We start from the raw sequence: 13,298 nt of genomic DNA on the forward strand, positions 1-13,298 counted from the left end.
GGTTCATCCTCCCCTCTCTCTCTGGTAGTGTCCCTAACATGTTGGTGCATGAGATTTGCCAGCACAACATCCATCATCTTGGCTCTCCATGTTTCGGGACCCCCATGTGGCTCCAGGTTTTCCCAATCAATCTCCCTGTGATTGAAGTCGCCCATTACCAGTAACTTCACTCTACTCAGGTGAGCCCTTCTTGCCACCTCAACTAGTGTGTCCACCATTGCTCTCTTGCACTCATATTCCTCTCTTGGCCTCCTGCATTTCTGTGGTGGGTTATACATCACTGCAATGACTACCTTGTGTTCCCCTGACTGAACTGTACCTACTATGTAATCCCTTTCTCCAATCTCGTTCATTCCTTCCATTTCTTGAAAACCCCACCAGTTTTTAATTAGTAGTGCATCCCCTCCTCCCCCTCTGCTCCTTCTATCCTTCCTCAGGATCTGATATCCAGGTGGGAAGATTGCATCTGTTATTATCCCAGTGAGTTTTGTTTCTGTAACCGCTATGATGTCTGGGGATATCTCCTTGATTCTTTCATGCCACTCACATTTATTCGTTATTTCATCCGTGTTCATGTGCCAAACCTTCAATTTCTTTTCAATAACTGTGGTCTGGGGAGAGAAGTGGGCTAGGGAGAGCAGGTGCCCTGGCAGGGGCCTATAGAGGGTTGCTGTAGGGGTGGAGTCTGTGGTGTGGGGGCAGAGGGCCTATGGGGGGTTTTAGTGGGGGTGGGGGTGAGGGGAATGGGGAGAGGGCCTATGGGGGGTTATAGTGGGGGTTGTGGTGAGGGGGATGGGGATAGAGGGTACAGTCTGTTGGTTACTGTAAGGGTGGGGTTTGTGGTGAGGGGGATGGGGGAGAGGGCACATTGTGGAGGTTACTGTGGGTTTCAGTGAGGTTGGGGTTTGAGCTGAGGGGGATGTGTGGGTTACTGTGGATTTCTGTGGGGGTGGGGTTTGCGCTGAGGGGGATGGGGGCAGAGGGTGCAGTGAGTGGGTTTTGAGTTAGGTCGTTTGATTGCTTTGGGATTGCCATGGTTGTGTTCCTTCTGTGGGTAGTACTGGAGGGGGTTGTGTTTGTTCTTCCACTTGGGCCTGATTTCTCCTGCTCTCCACCTTCCTTACCTCCCATTCCTCCTTGCGACATTGCACCCTCTCTTTCAGAATCATCCTTTCTTCTTGTGTTCTGTCTCGGTCGAGGTACACACTCCGGAACGCCTGATTGTCCCTTAGGATCCGGTTTCGAGCTGACTCTGCCTTGAAAATCACTTTGACTTGATGCTTTTTACCTTTCGCAAACCACCCAGTTCTCCGAAAATTTGTCAGCTGGGACATGTCGTCCTCTCCTATTGCTTTCAAGGTGCTTTCAATCGTTTTTTTCTCCTCCTGTTTCTTTGCCTCGTAAGTTTCCCCATCTACTCGGAGCCCATAGACAAAAACGGCCCTCTCCCTTTCGTCCTCCCACTGTGCTTCCCTGAGCATCCTCTGATATGAATTAGTTCCTGCCATTGACACGTTGCTTCTTACTGTCTCTTCCCTATCCGGTGCCCCTGTGCTTATCTGTTCCAGGGCATGGCAGTTGTCTGTTAGAGCCTCTGTGCATAGTCTAGCTCCTTCATTGTCTTTAGTCACCTCATTATTTCCTGCTGTTCTCCCTGCCTTTTCACAGGCTTCCCTTGCGTCCGATAGAGTCATCTGTGTACAGTATATCTCCTTTGTTCCCTACTGTCCCTTCATCGGTGACTGACGTAGTAGTTCTTGGTGTCATGGCTGTACTGTCCTTTGGATCTTTAGGCTGTTTCAGGCTCTTTAGTTCTACTAAGCTCTGTATCATAGCTCCAGCTGCTGTGATTTGTAATTCCCATTTCCTGCTCTCCTCAGCTATTTTCTCTTCCATTTCCTTGCTGAGCTCTTCCAGCTTCCTACCCACTCCTCCTCTCTTCGCGTGAGCTCTGCCTTCCAGTGTGTGTGTGTGTGTGTGTGTGTGTGTGTGTGTGTGTGTGTGTGTGTGTGTGTGTGTGTGTACTCACCTAATTGTGCTTGCACGGGTCCAGACTCAGCTCCTGGCCCCGCCTCTTCTCTGAACGCTGCTAGGTCCTCTCTCTCCCTGCTCCATGAGCTTTATCATACCTCATCTTAAAGCTATGTATGGTTCCTACCTCCACAGCCTCAACTGGTAGACTATTCCACTTCTTGACTACTCTATAACTGAAGAAATACTTCCTAACATCCCTTTGACTCATCTAAGTCTTCAACTTCCAAGTGTGACCCTTTGTTTCTGGGTCCCCTCTCTGGAACATCCTGTTTCTGTCCACCTTGTCTATTCCACGCAGTATTTTGTATGCGTTAACGTCTCCCCTAAACCTTCTGTCCTCCAGTGTCAAGCCGATTTCCCTTAACCTATCTTCGTAGGACATTCCCCTTAGCTCTGGAACTAACCTTTTCGCAAACCTTTGCACTTTCTCTAATTTCCTGATGCCCTTGATCAAGTGTGGGAACTAGACTGAAGCTGCATACTCCAGTATGGTCCTGACGTACACGGTGTACAGTGTCTTGAACGATTCCTAAGGTATCGATTCCTTACTGTGTGTGTGTACTCACCTAATTGTACTCACCTAATTGTGGTTGCAGGGGTCGAGACTCAGCTCCTGGCCCCGACTCTTCACTGATCGCTACTGGGTCCTCTCTCTCTCTGCTTCCTGAGCTTTGTCATACCTCTTCTTAAAACTATGTATGGTTCCTGCCTCCACTACTTCACTTGCTAGGCTATTCCACTTGCTGACAACTCTATGACTGAAGAAATACTTCCTAACGTCCCTGTGACTCGTCTGAGTCTTCAGCTTCCAGTTGTGACCCCTTGTCCATGTGTCCCCTCTCTGGAACATCCTATCTCTGTCCACCTTGTCTATTCCCCGCAGTATCTTGTATGTTGTTATCATGTCTCCCCTGACCCTTCTGTCCTCCAGTGTCGTCAGTCCGATTTCCCTTAACCTTTCCTCGTACGACATTCCCTTGAGCTCTGGGACTAGCCTTGTTGCAAACCTTTGTACTTTCTCTAACTTCTTGACGTGCTTGACCAGGTGTGGGTTCCAGACTGGTGCTGCATACTCCAGTATGGGCCTAACATACACAGTGTACAGTGTCTTGAACGATTCCTTATTAAGGTATCGGAACGCTATTCTCAGGTTTGCCAGGCGCCCGTATGCTGCAGCAGTTATTTGGTTGATGTGTGCCTCTGGTGACGTGCTCGGTGTTATGGTCACCCCAAGGTCTTTCTCCCTGAGTGAGGTCTGTAGTCTTTGTCCACCTAGCCTATACTCTGTCTGCGGTCTTCTTTGCCCCTCCCCAATCTTCATGACTTTACATTTGGCTGGATTGAATTCAAGAAGCCAGTTACTGGACCACATGTCCAGCCTGTCCAGGTCTCTTTGCAGTCCTGCCTCAACCTCGTTCGATTTAATTCTTCTCATCAACTTCACATCATCTGCGAACAGGGACACTTCAGAGTCTATTCCTTCCATCTTGTCGTTCACATATATCAAAAATAGCACTGGTCCTAGAACTGACCCCTGTGGGACCCCGCTCGTAACAGGCGCCCACTGTGATACCTCTTCACGTACCATGACTCGTTGCTGCCTCCCTGTCAGGTATTCCCTTATCCATTGCAGTGCCCTCCCTTTTACATGCGCCTGATCCTCCAGCTTCTGCACTAATCTCTTGTGGGGAACTGTGTCAAAGGCCTTCCTGCAGTCTAGGAAAACGCAATCTACCCACCCCTCTCTCTCGTGTCTTACTTCTGTTACCTTGTCATAAAACTCCAGGAGGTTTGTGATACAGGATTTGCCTTCCATGAACCCATGCTGGTTTTCATTTATAATCTTGTTCCTTTACAGGTGTTCGACCACTCTCCTCCTGATAATCTTCTCCATGACTTTGCACACAATACATGTCAGAGACACAGGTCTGTAGTTTAGTGCCTCGTTTCTGTTTCCTTCCTTAAATATGGGGATTACATTAGCTGTCTTCCATTTCTCAGGTAGTTGCCCAGTTTCAAGGGATGTGATGAAGATTGTGGTTAGAGGCACGCACAGCATCTCTGCTTCTTCTCTAAGGACCCATGGGGAGATGTCTGGTCCCATCGCCTTTGAGGTGTCAAGGTCATTAAGAGCTTCTTCACCTCCTCCTCAGTTGTTCGTATGTCATCCAACACTTGTTGGTATATTCCCTCTTGAATTTCCCTTCTGTGCTGTCTTCCCACAGCCCTTCCTGTCTCTACTGTAAAAACTTCCTTAAATCTCCTGTTCAGCTCCTCACATACCTCCTGATCATTTCTTGTGAGTTCTCCACCTTCTGTCCTTAATCTGATCACCTGGTCTTTGACTGTTGTCTTCCTCCTGATGTGGCTATACAACAGTTTCGGGTCAGTCTTGATTCTCGATACTATGTCATTTTCATACTGTCGCTGGGCCTCCCTCCTTACCTGTGCATACTCATTCCTGGCTCTGCGACTGATCTCCCTATTTTCGTGTGTTCTCTGCCTTCTGTACTTTTTCCATTCTCTATTGCACTTTGTTTTTGCCTCCTTACACCGTCGGGTAAACCAGGGGCTCGTTCTGGTCTTCCCGTTGTTACTGTTGCCCTTGGGAATAAACTTTTCCACTGCCTCCTTGCATTTTGTTGTTACATATTCCATCATTTCATTTACTGGCTTTCTTGCCAGTTCTCTGTCCCACTGGACCTCCCGCAGGAAGTTCTTCAACCCTATGTAGTCCTCTCTTTTATAGTCAGGCTTTTCCCATTCAACTCCTGTTATTCTCTCCACTTGCAGTTCTACTATGTATTCAAAGCACAGAACCACGTGGTCGCTAACTCCTAGGGGACTCTCATACTTGATGTCCTCAATGTCTGAGCTGCCCAGGGTGAACACAAGATCCAGTCTTGCTGGTTCATCCTCCCCTCTCACTCTGGTAGTGTCCTTAACATGTTGGTGCATGAGGTTTTCCAGCACCACGTCCAACATCCTGGCTCTCCATGTTTCAGGACCCCCATGTGGCTCCAGGTTTTCCAAGTCGAACTCCCTGTGGTTGAAATCCCCCATAACCAGCAACTTTGCTCTGCTGGAATGAGCTCTTCTTGCCACTTCAGCAAGTGTGTCCACCATTGCTCTGTTGCTCTCTTCATATTCCTCTCTTGGCCTCCTGCAGTTCTGTGGTGGATTATACATCACAGCAATGACCACTCTGTGTTCCCCAGACTGAAGTGTACCTGTTATGTAGTCTCTTTCTCCCGTCTCATCTATGCCTTCCATTTTCTCGAATTTCCATCTGTTTTTTACGAGCAGAGCAAGCCCACTTCCCCCCCTGCCCCTTCTATCTTTCCTCCTGATCTGGTATCCTGGTGGGAAGATTGCATCTGTTATTGTCTCCGTGAGTTTTGTTTCTGTAACTGCTATGATGTCTGGGGACTTCTCATTGATTCTTTCTTGCCATTCCTCATGTTTATTCGTTAATCCATCTGCATTTGTGTACCAAACCTTCAACTTCTGTTCTAATACTGTAACTGTGGTGCGGGGGGTGGAAACAGAAGGATTGGTGTGTGATGGTTGGTTTGGATTGTTCAGTTGCCTTGGGGGTGTCGTGGCTGGAGTCCTTCTGCAGGTGTTTCTGGGGGGTGTACTTGTCCTTCCATTTGATCCTGGGTTATTCCGCTCTCCTTTTTCATTTCCTCCCATTTCTCCTTTCGTTTTTGAACTCTCTCTTTCATCGTCTTCCTTTCGTCCTGTGTTCTGTCTCGATCGAGGTACACACTCCGGAACTCCTGCTTGCCTCTCAGCCTTGCTTTCTCCTGCAGGATCATGGTTCGGGTTGATTCTGCCTTGAAAATACTTTCAGAGGCCGATTCTTTTCTTTGTGAACCACCCAATTCTCCGAAAATTTGCCACCTGGGTCATGTTCCCCTCGCCTATCACCTTCATGATATCTTCAATCGCTTTTTTCTCCTCCTGCTTTCTTTCATCAGAAGTTTCCCCTTTAGCTTCGTCTAGCCCATAGACAAACACGGATCTCTCCCTTTCCACCTCCCACTGTGACTCCCATTACATCCTCTGATGTGTTTTAGTTTCTTCCCGTGGAGTGTTCCTTCCTTCAGTCCCTTCCCTAGTTATGGCCCCTATGCTTCTTGGTTTGTCCTTCCTGCTCACCTGTTCCTGGCCCCCACAGGTATCTGGTAAGGTCCTTGCACATGTCCTAGTTCCTTCAATGTCTTCCAACCTCTCATTCTTTCCTAGTGTGCTCCCTGCCTTTGTTTTGGCCCCATGTGGGTTTGACAGGACCTCTGCATACAGTTTAGTTTCCATGCTTCCTTCAGACCTGTTGTCTGTGTTTGATGTAGCCATTGCCGATGCTACTTCTGTAATATCTCTGTGCTGTTTCAGATGTCTCAGCTCCTCTTCTAATCTCTCTATCTTGATTTCTGCTGCTGTGGCCTGTTGCTTCCACCTTCTGCATTCTGCTTCTAACCTCTCTTCCATCTTCCTTTCCAGCTCATCTAGTCTCCTTCCCCTGTCTTCCGCCCTTTTTTTGAGCTCTACCTCCCATTCCTCCCTCCCAGATTCGTCCTTGGAGCCCCTTGTCCTCATCCTGGTTCTAGGTTCCCCCGTTGCTCCACAGAAGGGGGCACGGGTGGTTAGGGGGAGGGGAATAGATGGTTAGGAGGAGAGGGGATGGATGGTTGTGGGGGAGGGGGAGGATGGTTATTGGAGGGGTAGAGATAGTTGGGGAAGGGGTTAGATGGTTTGAGGGAGAGAGGGGATGGATGGTTATGGGGAGGGGGAGGATGGTTATTGGAGGGAGGGAGGTAGTTGGGGGGGTTAGACGGTTTGGGGAGGGGTTAGGTGGTATGGGGGAGGGGTAGGTGGCTAAGGTGAGGTGGTTAGGGAAGGGAGAGGGGTGGTTAGGGGAGGGGGGGTACGTGTTTGTGTCAAGTGTTTGTGTAAAGTGGTGGAGGGTGTGTGTGTGTGTGTGTATATGCGTGTGTGTGTGTGTGGTGTGTGGTGTGTGGTGTGTGTGTGTGGTGTGTGTGTGTGTGGTGTGTGTGTGAGTGTGGTGTGTGTGGTGTGTGTGTGTGTGTGGTGTGTGTGTGTGTGGTGTGTGTGTGTGTGGTGTGTGTGTGGTGTGTGTGTGTGTTTATGTATATGTGTGTGTATGTGTGTGTGTGTGTGTGTGTGTGTGTGTGTGTGAGTGTGTATGTGTTTGTGTGTGTGTGTGTGGTGTGTGTGAGTGTCTACCCTTGTGTGTGTGTGCTTGTGTGTGAGGGAGGGAGGGTTAGGGGCGTTAGGTGGTGTGGTTGAAAGATCAGTCGTGTAGGCACAAATTTAGTCTCATTTATCTTTCCCAATTATGCTACTCTCTCCACTTATTGCCCTTTCTGAATTTACGTATTAATTGTTGCTGGTTATCATTTTCCTTGTTCACATTGAGAGAGGACTTCCTAGCTTCCTAAGTATTCTTACTGCTAATAACTACCGGTAGTAACACTGCCTGTGTGCGTGTGTGCATGTGTGTGTGAGTGTGTGTGTGTGTGTGAGTGTCTTGTGCGGTGTAATGACTGGCCGCAACTTCTTGTGACCTGACACAACCCTCCTGGGACTTGACCGACCCTCACACCGTCTTACAATGTTGCCCTTAAAAGCTTGTCCCACCTACCTTCTCACACTCGTCAACACTATATTCACTATGTCTATGCTATTTCTATTCTAATTCTGGTAATAGCTTGCAGGAGTGAGTGACCTATATCAAACAGTATGCAAGGCCAGCCAGGGCCATCAACATGCAAACCACAAATAGGCGAATAAACTTGCGCTGCAATGGTGCGGTGACAGTTGCCAGCTGCTGATGACGGAGTCGTCGTACGTAGGCCTTAAATCCCTATTTTGGAGATCCTTCACCCGTGATGTTTATAACCATATATTCTCATACATCCCGCTTCCTCACGCAATGTCACTCTTCAGTGATGATAGTATACACTTCACATTATATACACTTCACTTTATATGTATAATGGTGCACAACTTGTCGTGACGTCACTTCTTCAGGCCTACAGCTGCCAATGTGGCAACAGCGCCTAAGACCCCCAACGGTTTGTGCTTTGAAATATTATGATTTCAGCTTTCCTCTCACTTTCTTTAACTAATAACTTTAATTATCACTCGTAGTATTGTTCACTGACGTTCCACTACCACTGATTACTGCTAGCTGTTACTGCACGCCTTTCAACGCTAAGGTTCTCAGGTTCTCGGAGCCTTGTTACCCACGTCTGCACCCCACGGATCCACGTATGTATATGTGTGTGTGTGTGTGTGCTCACCTAATTGTGGTTGCAGGGGTCGAGAATCAGCTCCTGGCCCCGCCTTTTCACTGACCGTTACTGAGTCCTCCCTCTCTCTGCTCCATGAGCTTTATCATACCTCGTCTTAAAACTATGTATTGTTCCTGCCTCCACTACATCACTTGCCAGACTATTCCACTTTCTAACAACTTTGTGGCTGAAGAAATACTTCCTAACATCCCTTTGGCTCATCTGAGTCTTCAACTTCCAATTGTGACCCCTTGTTTCTGTGTCCCATCTCTGGAACATCTTGTCTCTGTCCACCTTACTATTCCATTCCACGCAGTATTTTGTATGTCGTTATCATGTCACCCCTGACCCTCCTGTCCTCCAATGTCATCAGACCGATTTCCCTTAACATTTCTTCGTAGGACATTTCCCTTAGCTCTGGAACCAGCTTTGTTGCAAACCTTTTGCAGTTTCTCTAATTTCTTGACGTGCTTGACCAGGTGTGGGTTCCAAATTGATGCTGCGTACTCCAGTATGGGCCTGACGTACACAGTGTATAGAGTCTTGAACGATTCCTTACTGAGGTATCGGAACTCTATTCTCAGGTTTGCCACGCGCCCATATGCCGCAGCAGTTATCTGGTTAATGTGTGCTTCCGGCGACGTGCTCGGTGTTATACTCACCCCTAGATCTTTCTCCTTGAGTGAGGTTTGCAGTCTTTGGTCGCCTAGCTATACTCTGTCTTCTTTGCCCTTCCCCCATCTTCATGACTTTGCATTTGGCAGTGTTAAATTCTAGGAGCCAGTTACTGGACCACGCGTCCAGCCTGTCCAGGTCTCTTTGTAGACCTGTCTGGTCCGCATCTGATTTAATTTTCCTCATTAATTTCACATCATCTGCAAATAATGACACTTCTGAGTCTATCCCTTGTGTGTGTGTGTGTGTGTGTGTGTGTGTGTGTGTGTGTGTGTGTGTGTGTGTGTGTGTGTGTGTGTGTGTGTGTGTGTGTGTGTGTGCGCTCGCGCTTGCAGGTCATAGTACCAATACCAATTACTCACCAGCAAATTAATGCTTTGAAAAACTTTGAAAATTAACTGACCACCCCATAAAGTCTTCCGCAACTCTGGTCAACTCATTAATTTCACAGTAAGGTCGAGATCCATTAAAGTGATAAACTCTCTGACGCAGTCAACCCAACTAACTTGAACATCAGCATGAAACAGCAGTATCGAAGTTGACTGTGTTTACTCACCTAGCTGCAGTTACCAGGGTCGAGTCTCGGTTCCTGTTTCAGTCTCTTGTGTTTACTGTCACTAATCCCATCATATGTATATGTAATTACCTATATAATATAATATCTTTGATTACTTCAAGTACATATACAAGGTATACAGGCCTAGCTGACATCAATGACATACTACTATATAGAAAGCCCCTTGTTATGCTGAGTATTTCGGCAAATTAGGTCAGTTTTGTCCCAGGATGTGACCCACACCAGTCCACTAACACCCAGGTACCCATTTTACTGATGGGTGAACATGGACAACCAGTGTAAGGAAACACGTCCTGTTTCCATTCCTTCAGAACTAATGGTGTTTCGTTTTCAATGTTTAAACATATAGCATTTTAATATGTGTGAAGCAGCTCTCTGGTATAGTTTCGACAACTTCTTTTCTCAGTCTAAAACTGAGGTCTCGTGTTCTCTTTTTTGATTTTGGTAGGAAATGTTCATATTTTTTCCTTAATTTATTTAAATCTTATGTGTGATTATCTTGTCTTCAGGCAACGAGGTCATAATCCGAATTTTTAGTCTTTTTCGTACCCCATATTTTGAAACTCGTCTTTGAAATTTTGTGTATTATATGCATGTTTTAATTCCAAATGCGAAAGTGTCCCAAAATAAAATTTTGCCTCATATGTTGTGAGCAGAACATTTCCACACTCATATGTGAAGCACATTATGAAGCACATTATGAAGCACATTATGAAGCAAATTATGAAGCACATTATGAAGCACATTATGAAGCACATTATGAAGCACATTATGAAGCAAATTATGAAGCACATTATGAAGCACATTATGAAGCACATTATGAAGCATATTATGAAGCACATTATGAAGCACATTATGAAGCAAATTATGAATCAAATTATGAAGCACATTATGAAGCAAATTATGAAGCACATTATGAAGCATATTATGAAGCAAATTATGAAGCACATTATGAAGCAAATTATGAAGCACATTATGAAGCATATTATGAAGCATATTATGAAGCAAATTATGAAGCACATTATGAAGCACATTATGAAGCACATTATGAAGCACATTATGAAGCACATTATGAAGCACATTATGAAGCATATTATGAAGCAAATTATGAAGCACATTATGAAGCATATTATGAAGCAAATTATGAAGCACATTATGAAGCATTATGAAGCATATTATGAAGCACATTATGAAGCAAATTATGAAGCATATTATGAAGCATATTATGAAGCACATTATGAAGCATATTATGAAGCAAATTATGAAGCACATTATGAAGCATATTATGAAGCAAATTATGAAGCACATTATGAAGCATATTATGAAGCAAATTATGAAGCACATTATGAAGCATATTATGAAGCAAATTATGAAGCATATTATGAAGCATATTATGAAGCACATTATGAAGGATATTATGAAGCACATTATGAAGCATATTATGAAGCAAATTATGAAGCACATTATGAAGCATATTATGAAGCAAATTATGAAGCACATTATGAAGCACATTATGAAGGATATTATGAAGCATATTATGAAGCACATTATGAAGCATATTATGAAGCAAATTATGAAGCATATTATGAAGCACATTATGAAGGATATTATGTTCTTGTCAATTTTGGTGACTCTTAGATCTCTCTCTGCAGCTGATTCACTGAATTTTTTTTTAATCTTTATTCCTCGTGTAGCTTGTTATTGCTTTCAAAAATTTTCTTTACATGGCAGTTATCCCAACTGAATTTCATCATCCTGTCATTTCATTTACGAACTTGATTCAGATCTCGAAGGAGTTTACTTCTATATACTTATTTAATATAATATTTTTTTCTCATTTGCAAATATATTGGCATATTTTTTCTTAGTTCTATAAGATCGTTATAAATTTTTGAAGTTGTGTGTTTGTATTTCCTTTACACAACGCTAACAGTTTCAATTTTATTCGTCCAGCATTTTGTATATTCCAGATTAGTGTTCTATGAGAAGTTTTATCCTAATATTTCTTAAATTCTAAGTAGCTGCAATCCTCCTCTCCATTTCTTTCTTGAAAGATTTCTCTGTCACAATCTCCTGTCTATATATTTGATATATAGAAATACACTGATTTCCTCGTAAAACTGAAGAATTTGCTAATTACATATACTTAGCTTCCCTAAGTATTCCATTTGCTTTTCATTAAGGGCTTTGTCTATTATTATAACAATTAGCTTATTAACGCTGACAAGCCCGTACTTCTCAAAAGTTTCTTTGTCCCATTTTTAAAAACATTTCTCTCTTAGTTTCCCTTCCCGAAGTGAAATTCCCCCAAAAAAATCTAGTGTGTAGTTGAGTTCTTCAGCCGAGGTTTTTAAACCCGTGATGCATAATGAAATAGTTATAATCATAAAATTAATTTTTAAAGAGGAGGACCTGTAAGCCAGCAGAAGGCCTCGATCAGATGATTATAACTTCCAGCGGCTGGGCATTATATAACTAAGACCTGCGTCAGGACACACTTGTCCTGTTTCCTGACAAATCTTACCTGGTCTAACCTAACCATGGTGCTATCGCGTCACATGTTGTTATAGCTTTTCACCAGTGAAAAGTAGCTTGATTACTCTTTCAATATTTCAATATACTTCGTTTCAGTGGGTGGGGTTGCAGTCTGCAACATCGTGAGTCTTCTGTAAACACTGCACCGTCATGCTTATTATCTCACACATTTCCACATAAAAGTTGGATTTTTGTCGCTGTTATAATTCCTTTTATGCTGCACATGCGTCTGATTTATCAACCTGTCTATTCTCTGAACCATTTATCTACATTCTTGCACATTTAGTTGGCGATGTACAAATTTCCATCTGTTTTAAAATTACGTCCTATTAACAACTATATTTTTTATTTTTAAATTTTCTTTCTCATTTCTTACATTGATATATTAATTTCTAGCTTGTTGGAACCTCTGGTATGTTTCCAAATACTTTCTTTCTTATTATTATTACAAATGTCACGTTTCTTGCAGAGCTCTGCATAATTTGCTTGTAAGTCCCGAGAAATATTACTTACTCCAATTTCTTTCGCTGAGTTTCTGACTTATATCATCACACATTTCTTTCTCATTGTTTAGCTTATCCTATTTGCTTTTGTTTATTTCTCACCTCTTATTTGGACACATTTATTTTCATTGGAACATGGTCACGCCTTCCAAATACGATTAAATAATTTATATTGAGATTTTTTATATTTCCTCTTGTAACTATTGGGTCTAGTACTGAGTGTGTGTTGCCTTCTCTCACTCGAGTGTGTTGCCTTCTCTCACTCGAGTGTGTTGCCTTCTCTCACTCGAGTGTGTTGCCTTCTCTCACTCGAGTTTGTTGCCTTCTCTCACTCGAGTGTGTTGCCTTCTCTCACTCGAGTGTGTTGCCTTCTCTCACTCGAGTGTGTTGCCTTCTCTCACTCGAGTGTGTTGCCTTCTCTCACTCGAGTGTGTTGCCTTCTCTCATTCGAGTGTGTTGCCTTCTCTCACTCGAGTGTGTTGCCTTCTCTCACTCGAGTGTGTTGCCTTCTCTCACTCGAGTGTGTTGCCTTCTCTCACTCGAGTGTGTTGCCTTCTCTCACTCGAGTGTGTTGCCTTCTCTCACTCGAGTGTGTTGCCTTCTCTCACTCGAGTGTGTTGCCTTCTCTCACTCGAGTGTGTTGCCTTCTCTCAC

The sequence above is a fragment of the Cherax quadricarinatus genome, chromosome 21, assembly GCF_038502225.1.
Source record: "Cherax quadricarinatus isolate ZL_2023a chromosome 21, ASM3850222v1, whole genome shotgun sequence".
NCBI classification, from domain to species: Eukaryota; Metazoa; Arthropoda; class Malacostraca; order Decapoda; family Parastacidae; genus Cherax; species Cherax quadricarinatus.